The sequence below is a fragment of the Puma concolor genome, chromosome B3, assembly GCF_028749965.1.
Source record: "Puma concolor isolate L17-30 chromosome B3, mPumCon1.1.hap2, whole genome shotgun sequence".
Lineage (NCBI taxonomy): Eukaryota > Metazoa > Chordata > Mammalia > Carnivora > Felidae > Puma > Puma concolor.
In genome coordinates this window covers 32,691,110-32,706,418 of record NC_141672.1, presented here as the reverse complement: position 1 = coordinate 32,706,418, position 15,309 = coordinate 32,691,110, and the positions used below count along the sequence as shown (strand labels likewise).

The window sequence follows — 15,309 nt, the reverse complement described above, 5'->3', positions numbered from 1 at the left end:
AATCCCTGCAAAGACTAAGATATTTACTATCAATACTTTACAGAAACAGTTTGCCAATCCCTGGTTAAGAGCAAAAACTATGGAATCAGACAAACAGATTTACGCTCAAATCCCAGCTCCCCTATGGACTAGCTCAATGAATTTATGGACTTTATCTCTTTGCCTCTCAGTTTTCCCAGTTGTAAAATGGACTAAAAGTACCTATCTTACAGAGAATGTAGGTACCAGCTTAGCACAATGCTGGTTGCATAAATGCTTATAATGCTCCCTTGGTTTGCGCTAAGTATCAGATATGCATCCTCATCATTGGTTCAGGAATTCAAATTCCCAGAGTTCTAGGGTATTCCATGTATGCAGGGATCCTGGGCGACAAGGAGTTTGACAAAGGCTCTGATGGTACGCATTTAAAGCCAGAACTTGCTGCTCACCCAATCACCACCTTACCGGCTGTGCTCTAAGTCCCGTCCCATTATGCACAAGACCTACTAAAGCCACTGTCGTCATGTTAAGAATCGTGTGTTGACCTACCTATGGTCTTTGGAATTGTGAAATGGGAGAAGAGCGGCAAAGAACATGCAGTGAGAAGTCGGACAATCTTTCACAGTGCGAAACTTCTCGGGCCTACCTTTTTCTCATCTTCGCCTTTTATAGGAGATTGAATAGGTAAATGAGTTCAAAACCCTTGAAGAGACACTAGTGCTGCATTCAGTCATTCCTTGGAAGAAATAATGAAGGTGCTGAGTCAAAGTGGTGCTGAGAAAGTAGAGCTGATAAGGTCAAGGTTAAACCTAGAGCGGCCACGCAGCTTTGTGTGGTCAAAAATTCAGATGGTGTTCCCAGCCAGCGCGGTGAACCCCCGCGCTGGAAAGAGAAAGTGGCTAGATAGAGGATGTAGACCTCAACACGTTCACTTCTACCCAAGGACAACACACAAATGACTGCAGGCTTTCTCTAGACGGATGGTTGACTTTTGGCACAGTCTTTGTTCACTTTTCTAAAAAGAGGCATTCGAATTTTTGAAATACATAATTGCAATGAAAAGGCCCAAGCAACTTTAAATCATAACTGAATGGCAAAGAGCTCTATAAGGCCAAGAATGGGAACAGAGAGACTGCTCAGCGTGGGAATGGACAGGAACACAATGACTGCAAACCTACATAGAGCATCCTCTGTCCTCATTGATGGTTTTGAAGGGCTTAAAAAGCCAATTTCCAAAAGAAGATTATACTTTATACACATTTTCCCCTATGAAGTTAGAAAGAACCCTAGGAGAATGGGAGACTAAGGGGTCTTATGAAGAATTCCTAATTAGATGCCAGGAGGCTCTTCTAGTCAGCTTTCTGCCTCTGGCAGCATAAGCTTAGCATATTATATGGATTTTCCATGTCTCAAAATCTTTATCTGATAATGGTCACAAACCTTCCTTATTGGGTTCTGTGAGGCCCAGAGGCGTCATGCAGGAACCCCTTCTTTGAAAAGTAAAAAAAGACTATAAGAATGTAAGGTGTTATATTTATTATCAATGATGAAGCCAGTAGAAGATTTCAAAGACAGAGGTAAATTCATTTACTCAACAAGTGTATATTAAGTACCTACTGGGTGTCAGGCACTAATAAATACTGGGGATGTGGAATAAATAAGGGATATGGGATCTCTGTGCTGCTGGATTGTGCATTCTAGAGGCAAAGACGGACATCATACCAATAACCACATAATTACAATTTTAATAAGTGCTTTGAAGGAAAAATACAGGGTGAAACAAGAGCATATAACAAGGGATGTAACCTAGACTGGCTGGGTCAGAAATGGCCATCCTCAGGAAATGACATCTCTCAGATGAAATCTGAGGAAGAGTTGCAGTGACCAAGGCAAGAAGATGGTAAAGCATTCTTTTTTAATTTTAATTTTTTTTTTTAGAGAGAGTGCCTGCATGAAAGCATGAGTTGGGGGAGGAGCAGAGCGAGAGGGAGAGGGAGACAGAACCTTCAGTAGGCTCCATGCACAGTGTGGAGCCCGATGCAGGGCTCAATCTCACAACCATGAGATCATAACCTGAGCCAAAATCAAGAGTTGGACACTTAACTGACTGAGCCACCCAGGCACCCCAGTAGAACATTTTTAAGGTGGAAAGAACAACATGTGAGAAGTGCCTGGGGTAGAAGTTCACGGAAAGCAAGAAGACTAACAAGAGGGTAGTGTATATGGGGGAAGAGTGGTACAATAAGAAACTAAAGAAGCAGGCGGAGTCCATGTCATGTAGGGCCTTGAAGATGATGTTATGGATCACAAATGTATCCTAAGAGCAGTAGAAAGCTACCAGTGGGTTTGGGGCAGGAAGTGATATGGCCCAATTTGTATGTAAAACAAGATTCAGGTTAAATTTGTGTGTCTGGCCATGACACAGCAACTGGAACAACCAGACTTGACTCCCACTGAAAACAACCATAAAACTGGACAAAATATTTGAAGAAACTCTCTTTACACACTGAATGACAAACAGTACAGAACTGTGATCCTTGAAAGAAAGAAAATACATGAACCAAGCACCACAGTCGTCCAGCCTTCCTTTCTGGGACTACTCTCCTGTTGTGGAGCAAGAAGATGGAGCCCAAAAACTGTGGTAGTTTAGCTCAGCTAAGGAGGCAGAGATTAGAATTCTGGGTTGCTGAGGTGGCTGAACTCCTCAGGGCAAAGTCCCTGAAAAGGGGGAGTTATACAAAGGCCGAGGGCCCAGAAGTCTGCATGGAGGTTTTGTGCAGGTCCCTCGCAGAGAATTGGGCTGCACAAGTATGTGCAAGATTCCACAAGGCCTGAAGGGATCTTCTCCTGCAGGCCTGAGAGCTGAGTAACAAAAACTGAGATCAGGCCACACTGGGAAACACTGCAGCTCCAGCCCAGCCAGAGTGGTAAGACCCTACTGAGCATCTCAGGCGTTAGGAATAAGTGTGGTAGAAGAAAGGACCATACCATAGATCAAGGGCCATACCCTGGGGCTAAATTTAAAACTAAAAGAGGCTCATCCTAACAAAAAAATAAGACTAAGCTTCAGAGGAACAAAAGTTACAGCAATGTAACTACTTTCCAAACAAAATTCAATACTCTTTAAGGAAAGATGGCATTATTCAAACTGTTTACAATATCCCATTTCAATGTCTAGCATACAATAAATGATTACTAGACATGCAAAGAAACCAATAAATAAGAAAAAATCCCTCAAGATAACCTAGATGTTCAAATTAGCTGACAAGAACTTGATAACAGCAATTACAAATATGTTTAAGAGCTTAAATGAAAATGTATTATAATGAATCAACAGATGAAGGATCTTAGCAGAAAAATGGAAACTATAAAAAAGAACATAGAAATTCTAGATCTGGATAGCTTTGATATCAGATTGGAAATGGCATAAGAAAGGATAAGTGAACTTTGAGACAGATCAAGGTTAATTTCCCAGTCTGAAGAACACAGAGGAAAACCTTGAAGGAGGTAAGATAAGAGGGAAGGAAGGAAGGAAGGAAGGAAGGAAGGAAGGAAGGAAGGAAGGAAGGAAGGAAGGAAGGTAGAATTTCAGTGATCTGTGGGACAACATTAAGTGGTATAATCAATGTGTAATTGGAGTCCCAGGAAGAGAGGATAGGAATTGGGAAGAAAAAAGCATAAAATAATTGTTTATGATGGTTTAAACTTTCCCAAATCTACTGAAAAAAATTAACTTGCAGAGCCTAGCGGTTCAGTGGGCTCCAAGTAAAATGAATGCAAAAAACAACACTTAAGCATATCAATGCACTGATAGCCATAGAAAAAGAGAAAAATCTTGATAGCAGCCAAAGAAAAGCAACATGTTATACACAGAGAAGCAGAAAATAATGGATAACTTCCTTCATAAATAACAGAACTCAGAAAACAATGGAACTCAAAGGAAAGGAACAAAACTGACAACCTAGATTTCTATGCCCAATAAATATATATTTCAGAAATGAAGGCAAAATAAAGGCTTTTTAAGATAAATGAAAACAGGGGCGCCTGGGTGGCGCAGTCGGTTAAGCGTCCGACTTCAGCCAGGTCACGATCTCGCGGTCTGTGAGTTCGAGCCCCGCGTCAGGCTCTGGGCTGATGGCTCAGAACCTGGAGCCTGTTTCCGATTCTGTGTCTCCCTCTCTCTGCCCCTCCCCCGTTCATGCTCTGTCTCTCTCTGTCCCAAAAATAAATAAACGTTGAAAAAAAAATTAAAAAAAAAAAAAAAAGATAAATGAAAACAGAAAATGTTGCCAATGATCCTGCTCTAGAAATGCTAATGGAAGTTTTTCAGACTGAAAGAAATGATACCAAGTGGAAATAGGTCTACAAGTAATAGTGAAAAACATGGCAAATATGTAGGTAAGAACAAAATACTATATATTTTTTCTACTCATAAAATCTTTACAACTCACATGAGGGCTTAAAGCAAAAGTTACAACACCATATTGTGGGTTTTATAAAGTATGTGGCTATAATATGTATCACAACAATAGCGCAAAGGATGGAGGGATGTAAAAGGGCATAGACTTCTGCAAATTTTTACATTTCAGGTAAAGTAATGTACAGTAAACTCTAAGTTGACCATAATAAGTTAAAGATGCATATTGTTATCCCAGAGAAACCAATTAAAAATAATGCATAGAATTATAGCTTTAGGGGCGCCTGGGTGGCTCAGTTGGTTAAGCGTCCGACTTCAGCTCAGGTCACGATCCCGCGGTCTGTGAGTTCGAGCCCCGCGTCAGGCTCTGGGCTGATGGCTCAGAGCCTGGAGCCTGCTTCCGATTCTGTGTCTCCCTCCCTCTCCGCCCCTCCCCCGTTCATACTCTGTCTCTCTCTGTCTCAAAAATAAAAATAAACGTTAAAAAAAATTAAAAAAAAAAAAGAATTATAGCTTTAAAGCCAACAAAGTACCTAACATGAATACTTAAAAATGTTAAAATAAGGCGATAAATGAAGAACAGCAATGAAAAAGATGAGAGAAAGGACAAATAACAAAATGGTAGACTTAAACCCAATATATTAAGAAGCATGTTAAGTAAAAAGCAGAAATTGTCAGGAGTAAAAATAATCAAGATGCAATAACTATATACCGTTTACAGGACAAGCACTTTACATACAAAGACAGAAATAGTTTGAAAGTAAAATAATGGAAAATACAAACTATGCAAATAATAAGCACAGGAAAGATGAAGTGACAATATTAATATCAGGCCAAGATTTCAAGACAAAGGGTATTACCAGAGATAAAGAAGGACATTTCATAAATAATAAAGAGTAAATTCATCAGGAGATACAGCAATCATAAATGTATATGTGTCTAATAACAGAATTTCAAATTACACAAAATAAAAATGATAGCACTAAGGAGAGGAATGGCCAAATCCATAATCATAGATGTAGATTTTTAACATACTTATATTAGTAATTCATGAAACAAACAAAATTCTATAAGGGTATAGATGGTCTATAGATTATCAATCATTTCATTGACATTTATAGAATTCTATACCCAATAACTATGGAATACACTTTATTTTTAAGAGCACATGAAATGTTCACCAAGATAAACCATCTGCTAGGCCAAAAACCAATTCTCAATAAATTTCAAAAGGATGAGAAACTTTTTTTTTGAGATAGAGAGGGCTCGAGTGATCAAGGGGGAGAGAGAGAGAAGAGAGGGGGCATGAAAGAAGGAAAGAGTCTCACAGGGGCAGAGAGAGGGAGAGGGAAAGAGAGAGAGAAGCAGGGCTCACGAGAAGCCGGGCTCACCTGAAGCGGGGCTCTGTTCACCCTAGGCGGGCCTCGAGCTCACTTGAAGTGGCACTCAAGCTCATCCAAAGTGGGGCTTGAACTCACCTGAATTGGGACTCAAATTCACCAACCATGAGATCATGACCTAAGCTGAAATCAGATGCTTAACTGACTGAGCCACCCAGGCACCCTCAAAAGAATGAAACGTTATAGAATATGTACACTGACCATAGCAGAAATAAATTATGTACCAATAATAATAAGCTGTGAAAGCTCCCAAATAGTTGGAAATTAATATCATACAATCTAAATAAGCTATGGGTAAAAGAGGATCATAAAGAAAATTAGAATATGTTGAATTTAATGATAATGAAAACACAGTGTCAAAATTTGTGAGAGGGAAATTTATCAGTTTAAATATACTTATAAAAAAAGCTTCAAATGTACTTGTTAGAAAATAAAGTTTCAAAACCAATGATGTAAGCTTCCATCTCAAGAAGCTAGAAAAGGATGAACAAATTAAACCCAAAGTAAGTAGAAAGGAGGAAATAATAAAGATATCAGTATAACATAGACAAATAGGGAAAATGAACAAAGCCAATGGTACTTCTTTGAAAAGATTAATAAAATTGATAAGCCTCTATCTAGCAAGAATTCTTGAAACTAAATGAGGGGATATCACTACAGATCCTACAGACAATCAAAGGATACTGTAGGAATATTATAAATTTAACAACTTAGATGACATGGACAAAATCTTTGAAAAACACAATTAAAAAAACTGTTACAAGATGATATAGAAAACTTAAGTACTATGTATTAGAGAAATTGCATTCTTTATAAAAAGCCTTCCTATAAGGAAACTAAGTTCAAATGGTTTCACTGGTATATTCTAGCAACCATATAAGGAAAAAATAATTCAAATGCTACACAAATTCTTTCAGAAAGGGGCACTTGGGTGGCTTACTCAGTTAAACATCTGACTCCTGATTTTGGCTAAGGTTATGATCTCATGGTTTGTGAATTCAAATCCCACCTCGGGCTTCACTGACAGTGAAGAGCCTGCTTGGGATGCCCTCTCTCCCTCTCTCTCTGTCCCTACCCCACTCACACACACACACACACACTCTGTCTCTCAAAATAAATAAATTTTAGACAAAAAAAATTCTTTCAGAAAATAAAATGGAAGAGTACTTCTTGACTTCTTTTGTGAGGCCTGCATAACCTTGACACTCTAAGCACCTGGAAAACTTTACAAGAAAACAGCAGACTGATATCCACCATGAAAACAGACACAAGAAAATCCTTAACAAAACAGTATTAGACTGAATCCATCAGCATTTAAAAGGGACAATATATCAACGACCAAGTACAACTTATGCCCATAATATAAGGTTAGTGTACATGTGAAAATCCATCAATGTAATTAAACCATACTAACAGCTTTAAAAAGCAAAACCAGGGTGCCTGGGTGGCTCAGTCAGTTGAGCCTTCAACTCTTGATTTTGGCTCAGGTCATGACCCCAGGGTTGTGGGATTGAGCCCTGCACTGGGCTCTGCACTGAGTGTAGAGCCTGCTTGAGATTCTCTTTCTCTCTCTCTCTCTCTCTCTCTCTCACTCCCTCTGCCCCTCTCCCCTGTTCATGTACTCTCTCTCTCTTAAAAAAAAAAAAAAAAAAAAAAAAGCAAAACCATATGATCATCTCAATAGATACTGGAAAAATTTGATAAAATTTTTAAAAATGCAAGTGGTTAAAATGAATTATCAGTCAACAGAAATAGAAGGAAAATTCTTCAATTTAATAAGAGGAATTTATGAAAAACTTATAGAAGACATCATATTGAAGGAGACTGGGAACAAAGTTAGGATGTTCATTCTTATCACTCCTATTCAACATTATACTAAAAGTTGTAACTGGTGCAATAAAACAAGAAAAAAAATAAAATTCATGAAGATAGGAAAGAAGTAAAACTGTTTGCAGACAACATAATTGTTTATATAAAAACCCTAGGAAAAATATAAAGCAACTATTAGGTGCTAATAAGAGAATTTAGAAAGGTCATAGGACAAAAGGTCAATAGACAAAATTCAATTGTATTTGTATACACTAGCAGCAAAAAATTGGAAAATGAAAATCTGTTTAATTTAAATTTTTATTTAACACAGTATCAAAAGCAAAAATACTTTGGAATAAATTTAAGAAAATATACGTAATACATCTCCAGTGAAAACTATAAAACATTCCTGAAGGAAATTAAAGATCTAAACTAATGTAGACACACATCATGTTCCTAGATTAGAAGCCTCAATCTTTTTAAGATTTTAATTCTGAAAGGGACCTATACATTCAACATCACATTTCCAATTATAATCATAACCACTTTTTAATAAAAATTGATGAGCTGAGAGGCACCTAGGTGGCTCAGGTGGTTAAGCGTCTGTCTCTTGATTTCAGCTCAGGTCGCGAGTTCACAGTTCATGGGTTCAAGCCCTGCGTGGGGCTCCTCACTGACAGTGCGGTATCTACTTGGGATTCTCTCTCTCATCCTCTTTATGCCCCTCCCATGCTTGTGCTCTGCGTCTCTCTCAAAATAAATAAACTTTAAAAGAACTGATAAGCTGATTCTAACATGTATATGGAGATGCAAAGAATCTAGAATAATCTTTGAACAAGAATAAAATTGGGGGATTAACACTTCTTACTAAAAGGCCACAGTAATTAAGCTAGTGTGATACTGGCAAAACGACAGATCAATGTAACATAATTGTGAGTTTCTCATTTCCACTGAGGACAAATGGATAGAAAAGGGATCATAACTAAAATTGTTCTAAGAAAATTAGGTTACCTGGAATACAAGAAGAAAATGCATGTGAACAGTTTGTACTCTGTGCAATAATTAATTGCAACTCTTAATACTACAAAGAACAGCAACACTGAAAGAGAACTATCAATTGTATGGATAACATTGACCATCACTCTTTCTACTCTTAACACATGTGCATCTTATTTCCTATCTGACTAAATCAAATTTATTTTGCAGCTCCTTTGTGCTAATACTCTCCCATGCATTTTCAATTTTCTTTTATGAAATAAATATCCATGGAAAAACAGACTGTTTTCAGTATCTGTAAATTGAACTCAAGTTTTATCATAGAAGGAATTTGAGTATTTAGAGATGCCTTTAGAAAATAATCATCTTTATAATACAAATAATCATCCCATACATTGTTGATTTAGAAAATTCATGTATTGGGGCGCTTGGGTGGCTCAGTCAGTTAAGCATCCGACTTCGGCTCAGGTCATGATCTCGCGGTCTGTGAGTTTGAGCCCCGCGTCGGGCTCTGTGCTGACAGCTCGGAGCCTGGAGCCTGCTTCAGATTCTGTGTCTCCCTCTCTCTCTGACCCTCCCCCGTTCTGCTGTCTCTCCCTGTCTCAAAAATAAATAAATATTTTAAAAAAAAAGAAAATTCATGTATTGTTAACCCTGTTTTAGTAATTTGACGATCATGATGGTGGTCAGGTTGCTGCGATCGTAATGAGAATGGAGATTACTTTGTAGAAATGTGGCCAATGTGCCTTGGAGTGTGCCGGCGTAAGATCATGACACCACTGGAGCAAACTGGGAATTTCATAATGATGGACGATCCCTATGTTTGATGTGATTCAGTTCTTTATTCGATATCTCCTCTTCTACCTCTGTTATAGGAAGCTGCACATTGTATATCTCTTTGTGTCTGCAGCCCTATCAGACTGTGAGGATTTACTTGACTTTGAAATTTTTTTTTTTAATGTTTATTTACTTTTGAGAAAGACAGAGACAGAAGGCGAGCGGGTTAGGGGCAGAGAGAGAGGGAGGCACAGAATCCGAAGCAGGCTCCAGGCTCCAAGCTGTCAGCACAGAGCCTGACATGAGGCTCGAACTTGCGAGCTGTGAGATCATGACCTGAGCCGAAGTCGGACGCTCAACTGACTGAGCCATCCAGGCGCCCCAGGATTTACTGGACTTTGAATCCTCAGTGCCAAGCACAGGACTTGACCTATGAGAACCCAGAAGAAAGATTTCCAGTAGGACAGCAAGAATGTCAGCAACACAGATTTCAGCTGGGTCATAAATGTTAGGAGAAAATTGCCTAGAGCCTTCCTGGTGAAAGGACCAGACAGGACAAAGTTGACAAGAGGCCACAAGTAGTTTGGTTTGGAGGAGCAAGCATAACAAAGAATAGGTAGGAGCTGAGGCTGGAAAGTTTAAGTTGGGACCAGCTGTTCTGACATCAACAGAACACTATTCAATCTGATCATTTTGTATCTCTTCCTACAGAAAACCAAATAACCACGCCCTGATGACTGAAAAGGGACAGCATTTGGTGAGCAGCTTCTTGCTTCCTCCCCAGACTAAAAGCGGTATATAAATAGGAAAGAAGATAACCAATCAGTCACAGTGGAGCCAGCTACCTTATACATCCACTACTGTGGCTGACAAATTTTATCAGAATCCTTGAATAGAATAGAATGTCTCACACTCAGGTTGTAATAAACGTTGCCAGCAGCCACTGAGTGCTTGTAGACATGCATCTATACATCAGATCTTATCAGCAAGGGCACCCAAGGCATTTTCAGTCTCAGCGTGGGGAGATATTTGGCTGGCCCAGTGCATAAAGCCTTGGGACATTTCCAGCAGAAGTCAGCCTTTTGATTTGTAAAGATACTGCAGTAGATTAATTCATGCCAATGCTGTTCAGTGGGGTCCTAACATTCTCACAACAGCTCAGAAAGCCAGAGCACATCCTTTTATGTAAGCTGCTTTCTACAACAGGGATGCAGGATGGGGAAGTCTGCAAACTCAGGGCAGAAGTCATCGTTTCTGCTCATTTGTTTATTCCAGAAATGAGTCCAGCAGAGCTCCACCTGGGAATCCTTGCAGATTTGGGGCTGGAGTGGAAAAGGATTAGAGAGAGGATGAGGGACCATAGTGGACAAATTTTGTCACCCAGATAATTTCCCTTGTCCTTCCTCTCTATTTTCCTTTCCAAAACCTCCTTTGCCTCATTCAGGTCAGGTCTTAAAATTCTCTCTCTCTCTCTCTCTCTCGCTCTCTCTCCTCTGATAGATGTTTGGCATCAATGGATGTGTCTGTCCTTAGCCTTTTTTTTTTCTTGGCTGTGCTTACAATGACTTCCTAAAGGTCTGTCTTCCACCCCCTCATGTCCACTGCTACGGAGGCTCTCTGATGGCAAGAGCTTTGCCCGTCAGGTTCATTGTCATCTCCTCAGTGCCTGGTACAGCCTTGCATGTAATAGACACTCAATAAAAATCCACTGAACAACTGGATGAACAGGCTGTTGTTTTTGAGATTCCTTTCCAGTTCTCTCCAGCCATCACATGGACGTAGTGAAGACAGGCTCCACTGTGTGACCCAACTGAAGGTTGTGGATTAGGGAAAAGGGCTCAGCACTTCCATTCCTGTTTTCACCCTTACAAACCCCTATCCCAACAGGTTGTCTTCCCTTGCTGCCTTGTCTCCTTCTGTAGGCAGATCGCTGGGTTCCTCCCAGGGAAGAAATGCCCCCGTTATGAACCAGAGGTCTGTCCCACACAGTGTTTGCCAGGAGGACCCGTTCTGAATTAGAACAGCTACTGCTTATGTTGGCATAGTACAAGTTATACAGGAGTTTATTTACTTTTTAAAGTTTATTTCTGAGAGAGAGAGCGTGAGTGGAGGTGGGGCAGAGGGGGAGGGCAGGGGATTCAAAGCAGGCTCCGCACTGACAGCAGAGAGCCCACGCAGGGCTCAAAGAGATCATGACCTGAGCTGAAGTCAGACACGCAACTGAGCCACCTAGGCGCCCCTGAAGAGTTTTGGGTTTTTTTTAATGTTTTATTTATTTTTGAGAAAGAGAGAGACAGAGCATGAACGGGGGAGGGTCAGAGAGAGAGGGAGACACTGAATCCGAAGCAGGCTCCAGGCTCTGAGCTGTCAGCACAGAGCCCAACACGGGGCTCAAACTCACGGACCGTGAGATCATGCCCTGAGCCAAAGTCGGACGCTTAACCGACTGAGCCACCCAGGCGCCCCCCAAAGAGTTTATTTAAGAAGCTGCCATCCTTAGATGAATCGCCCTGTAAACAGCAATCATATTATTTAAAATTTTTTTTAATGTTATTTATTTTTTAGAGAGAGACAGAGTGTGAGCTGGGGAGGGGCAGAGAGAGAGGGAGACACAGGATCCGAAGCAGGCTCCAGGCTCTGAGCCGTCAGCACAGAGCCCGACATGGGGCAAGATCATGACCTGAGCCGTCAGATACTTAACTGAGTCACCCAGGCACCCCCAATCATATTATTTTAGAATGTGTAACTACCTTATGACTTTCCCTGGTTTCCTAGTGCATTGAGAAGAAAATCTGAACTACTCTCCGTGATCTCAGAGGCTCTGTCTAGGTCTGTACCTAAACCTTTGTCCTGCCATACTGGCCTTCCTTCATTTTAATTTCTTCTCCAGGCTCTTCTCTGCCTCGGGGCCTTTGCATTTGATGTTTCTTCTGCCTGGATTGCTGTTTCCTCAATAGCTCCTGTGTAACTTCTGCTCTTTATAAGCTGCTCTCGAAGGGTCTTCTCAATATAAAGTGCCATAATTGTCATCTTAGTACCCTTTCATTTTCCTCATAGCACTTTTCACAAATCGCAATTTTTACACCTATTTATTTATTACTTAAAGCAGCCTTTTCCGGTGGGCCGGAAGGTCCTCAAGGGGAGGAACTTTATTTTTATCACCTAGCACTCTCGTCACGCAGCACAGTGACTGACAGACAGATGATTCTTAAGGAAGTGGGTGGGGGACAAGCCAAGGCTGGGGGTTTCTGGTTCTGCAGTTTGTTCTCATGTGGCCTCTCAAGCCTGGTTGTATTCGTATCCTAAATTTCACATCATAAATTCCGCATCCTAAATTTCCACACATCGCGTGGCTTAAACAAACAGAAATCTATTGTCTCAGTGGTCCTGGAGACCAAAAGTTTGAGATCAAAGGGAGGCGGGGCTTGGATCCCTCCAGAGGCTCTAGGAAGTATACTTCCTTGACTCTTCCCACCTTCTGGGGGCTGTGGCCCCCACGTTGCTAATGTATCACTCCAGTCTCTGCGTCTGTCATCACATGACCTCATCCCGTCTGTCCGTGTCTCTTTTCCTCTTGTAAAGATGTAAGTCAGATTGGATTTAGGCCCCACCCTACTCTGGTGTAACCTCATCCTAACTTACTGCATCTGCAATGACCCTATTTCTAAATAAGATTACATTGTGAAGGGGACATAAACTTTTGGGGAACACTCTCCAACTGAGCACGCTGGTCTTTGTGCTCAGTGCAATTCAAGCATGGGGACGTGTTGGAATGTTGTGTCTAGAACTGGACTCCTGCAGCCGTGATGACTCGTGTGGCGGGTGGGGACAGCCTAAGGCACTGGCTCACTGCAACAGAGAGCAGACCCTGCCTGCTTCTTCCTTTTATACTCTCATATTTATAAAGTCATTTGTATTCCAGAAAGGACTGTTATTTAGCCATTCTTACCTCAGTGTTAATCCCCCAACACAGAGAAAATGATCCTGCCAAAGGGAAAGGGAGATTAAAAATGAGGCGAATTAGTAAATTGTTAGCACTATAACCACAGGCTAAATCAACATGCACAGACAGAACCAGGATCGCTTAAAATTGGTTCAAAAATCCACCTCTGTGCCAAGGGAAGCAACACATTTTAAAGCGTGCCATTAGGTCACTTGTCCATCTTGTTCAGTTGTAACAAGTTCAAGGTCAAACCAGAATACGGCAGCCTAACCTGACGGTGGCACAGGGGACACTTACTTTTTCTGATGTTCCTAGGTGTTGGTGGCATTTTCCTCTCTGAAGACTCATGAATTCCTACCGCTAGAATAACTCAAACTATGCCCTTCCTAGATGGTCCTCATAACGCAGAGAAGTCTTGTACCTTTGTTGAAATCAAACACAAACGGAGGCCAGACAAAAATTTCCTGAGCAGACAAAACCAGTTTAATCATACAAGCCAAGCTTAATTTAGCTTATTTTGCAAGACAAGTGAGGCTAACTTGACCTGGGTGCTTCTTGCAAGTGGAATTTAAATTGTTCCCCCAAATTGACATGAGGTAACCACTAACCAGTGCCCTCCCGTTTAAGAAAATTCTCATATAAATCAATTACTATGGAGAATAAACACTCAGTGCCTCCATAATACAGAAGCTGCCTAGAACAATACATCTCTGAGCCTCATTCCATGTTTTGGTTGGAGTGTTCCTGTCTTTTCAGCGTGTGCGCAATAAACTTATGCTAATTATTACATCAGTGATTCACTGGTTTTACTTCCGGCTTTTTTCTCCCCCCTAAACTTTTGACACCTTTTTCTCCAAGAGAGTTTGTAAACAGAGCCCTAGGTTCTTGGATACTTGGTAGGACAGGCTAGGCTGTATGAACAAAGATAAGTCTTGGGGGCGGCAAAAGAGTTTAAGCAGGAAGAACTTAACCCTTTGTGAACCAGATGACATTTTGCACTTGTGGGGCGTTAGCACTGCTAATATCTGAGGATCATCGGGGCGCCTGGGTGGCGCAGTCGGTTAAGCGTCCGACTTCAGCCAGGTCGCGATCTCGCGGTCCATGAGTTCGAGCCCCGCGTCGGGCTCTGGGCTGATGGCTCAGAGCCTGGAGCCTGTTTCCGATTCTGTGTCTCCCTCTCTCTCTGCCCCTCCCCCGTTCATGCTCTGTCTCTCTCTGTCCCAAAAATAAATAAACGTTGAAAAAAAAAAAAAAAATATCTGAGGATCATCTAGGATTTGAGAGCTGGAAGAGACATTTAGTTCAACCTTCTCATTTTGCAGATGAGGAAACTGATGGGGGAAGGAACTAACTCAAGGACACATTTAGCGCTTTTAGCTGAGCAGGGAATGGACTCAGGTCCCTTGTCACCAGTCACCTTTCCACTGTGCAACAGCATCCAGAAGAAAAATGTAGGTGCAGAAAAGTGAACGCAACTCTCACATATAGCTGCTATGATTTAATTGGCATTCTCTAATCCCTGTCCCCGACCCGAAAAATCAGGCCCAATAATGCAAAAGGCTAAGATTTTGTGAGACTTATTGGCTTGAAAAAGCATTCTCTAAACATCTCTTCTCCCTGCTCCCATCCCTACCATCCTTTGGCAATTCCATTAAAAATAGCTTTGACTTGAAATTGGCCTGGAGATCATCACTCTGCAATTATATAAGCCCTCAACTGAACGTATTATCATACCAAGCAAACCCCAGATGACTATGGTGGGGCTGTGCTGTCTGAGCCCAAAGCCAAAATCCCTGCTGGGTCTGCAGATGCGATGAGGATTTCTCAGACCTACAGACGCCTCACCTAGGCAGGAGTGTGTGTGTGTGTGTGTGTGTGTGTGTGTGTGTGTGTGTGTGTGTGTGCAGATGTTCCAAAGTCCAAGAGGTGGAGCTTCCTAATCTCAGCCTCTCTCTATGTGTCATGGCCAGGCAGGGCTGATATGAAGT

General features: G+C 41.2%; 1 protein-coding gene across 7 annotated transcripts in view; it reads right to left on the bottom strand.

Moving 5' to 3' along the window:
- Positions 1-15,309, bottom strand: part of SLC8A3 (solute carrier family 8 member A3) — a 143,732-nt gene that overhangs the window by 58,327 nt on the left and 70,096 nt on the right. The window lies entirely within an intron of this gene.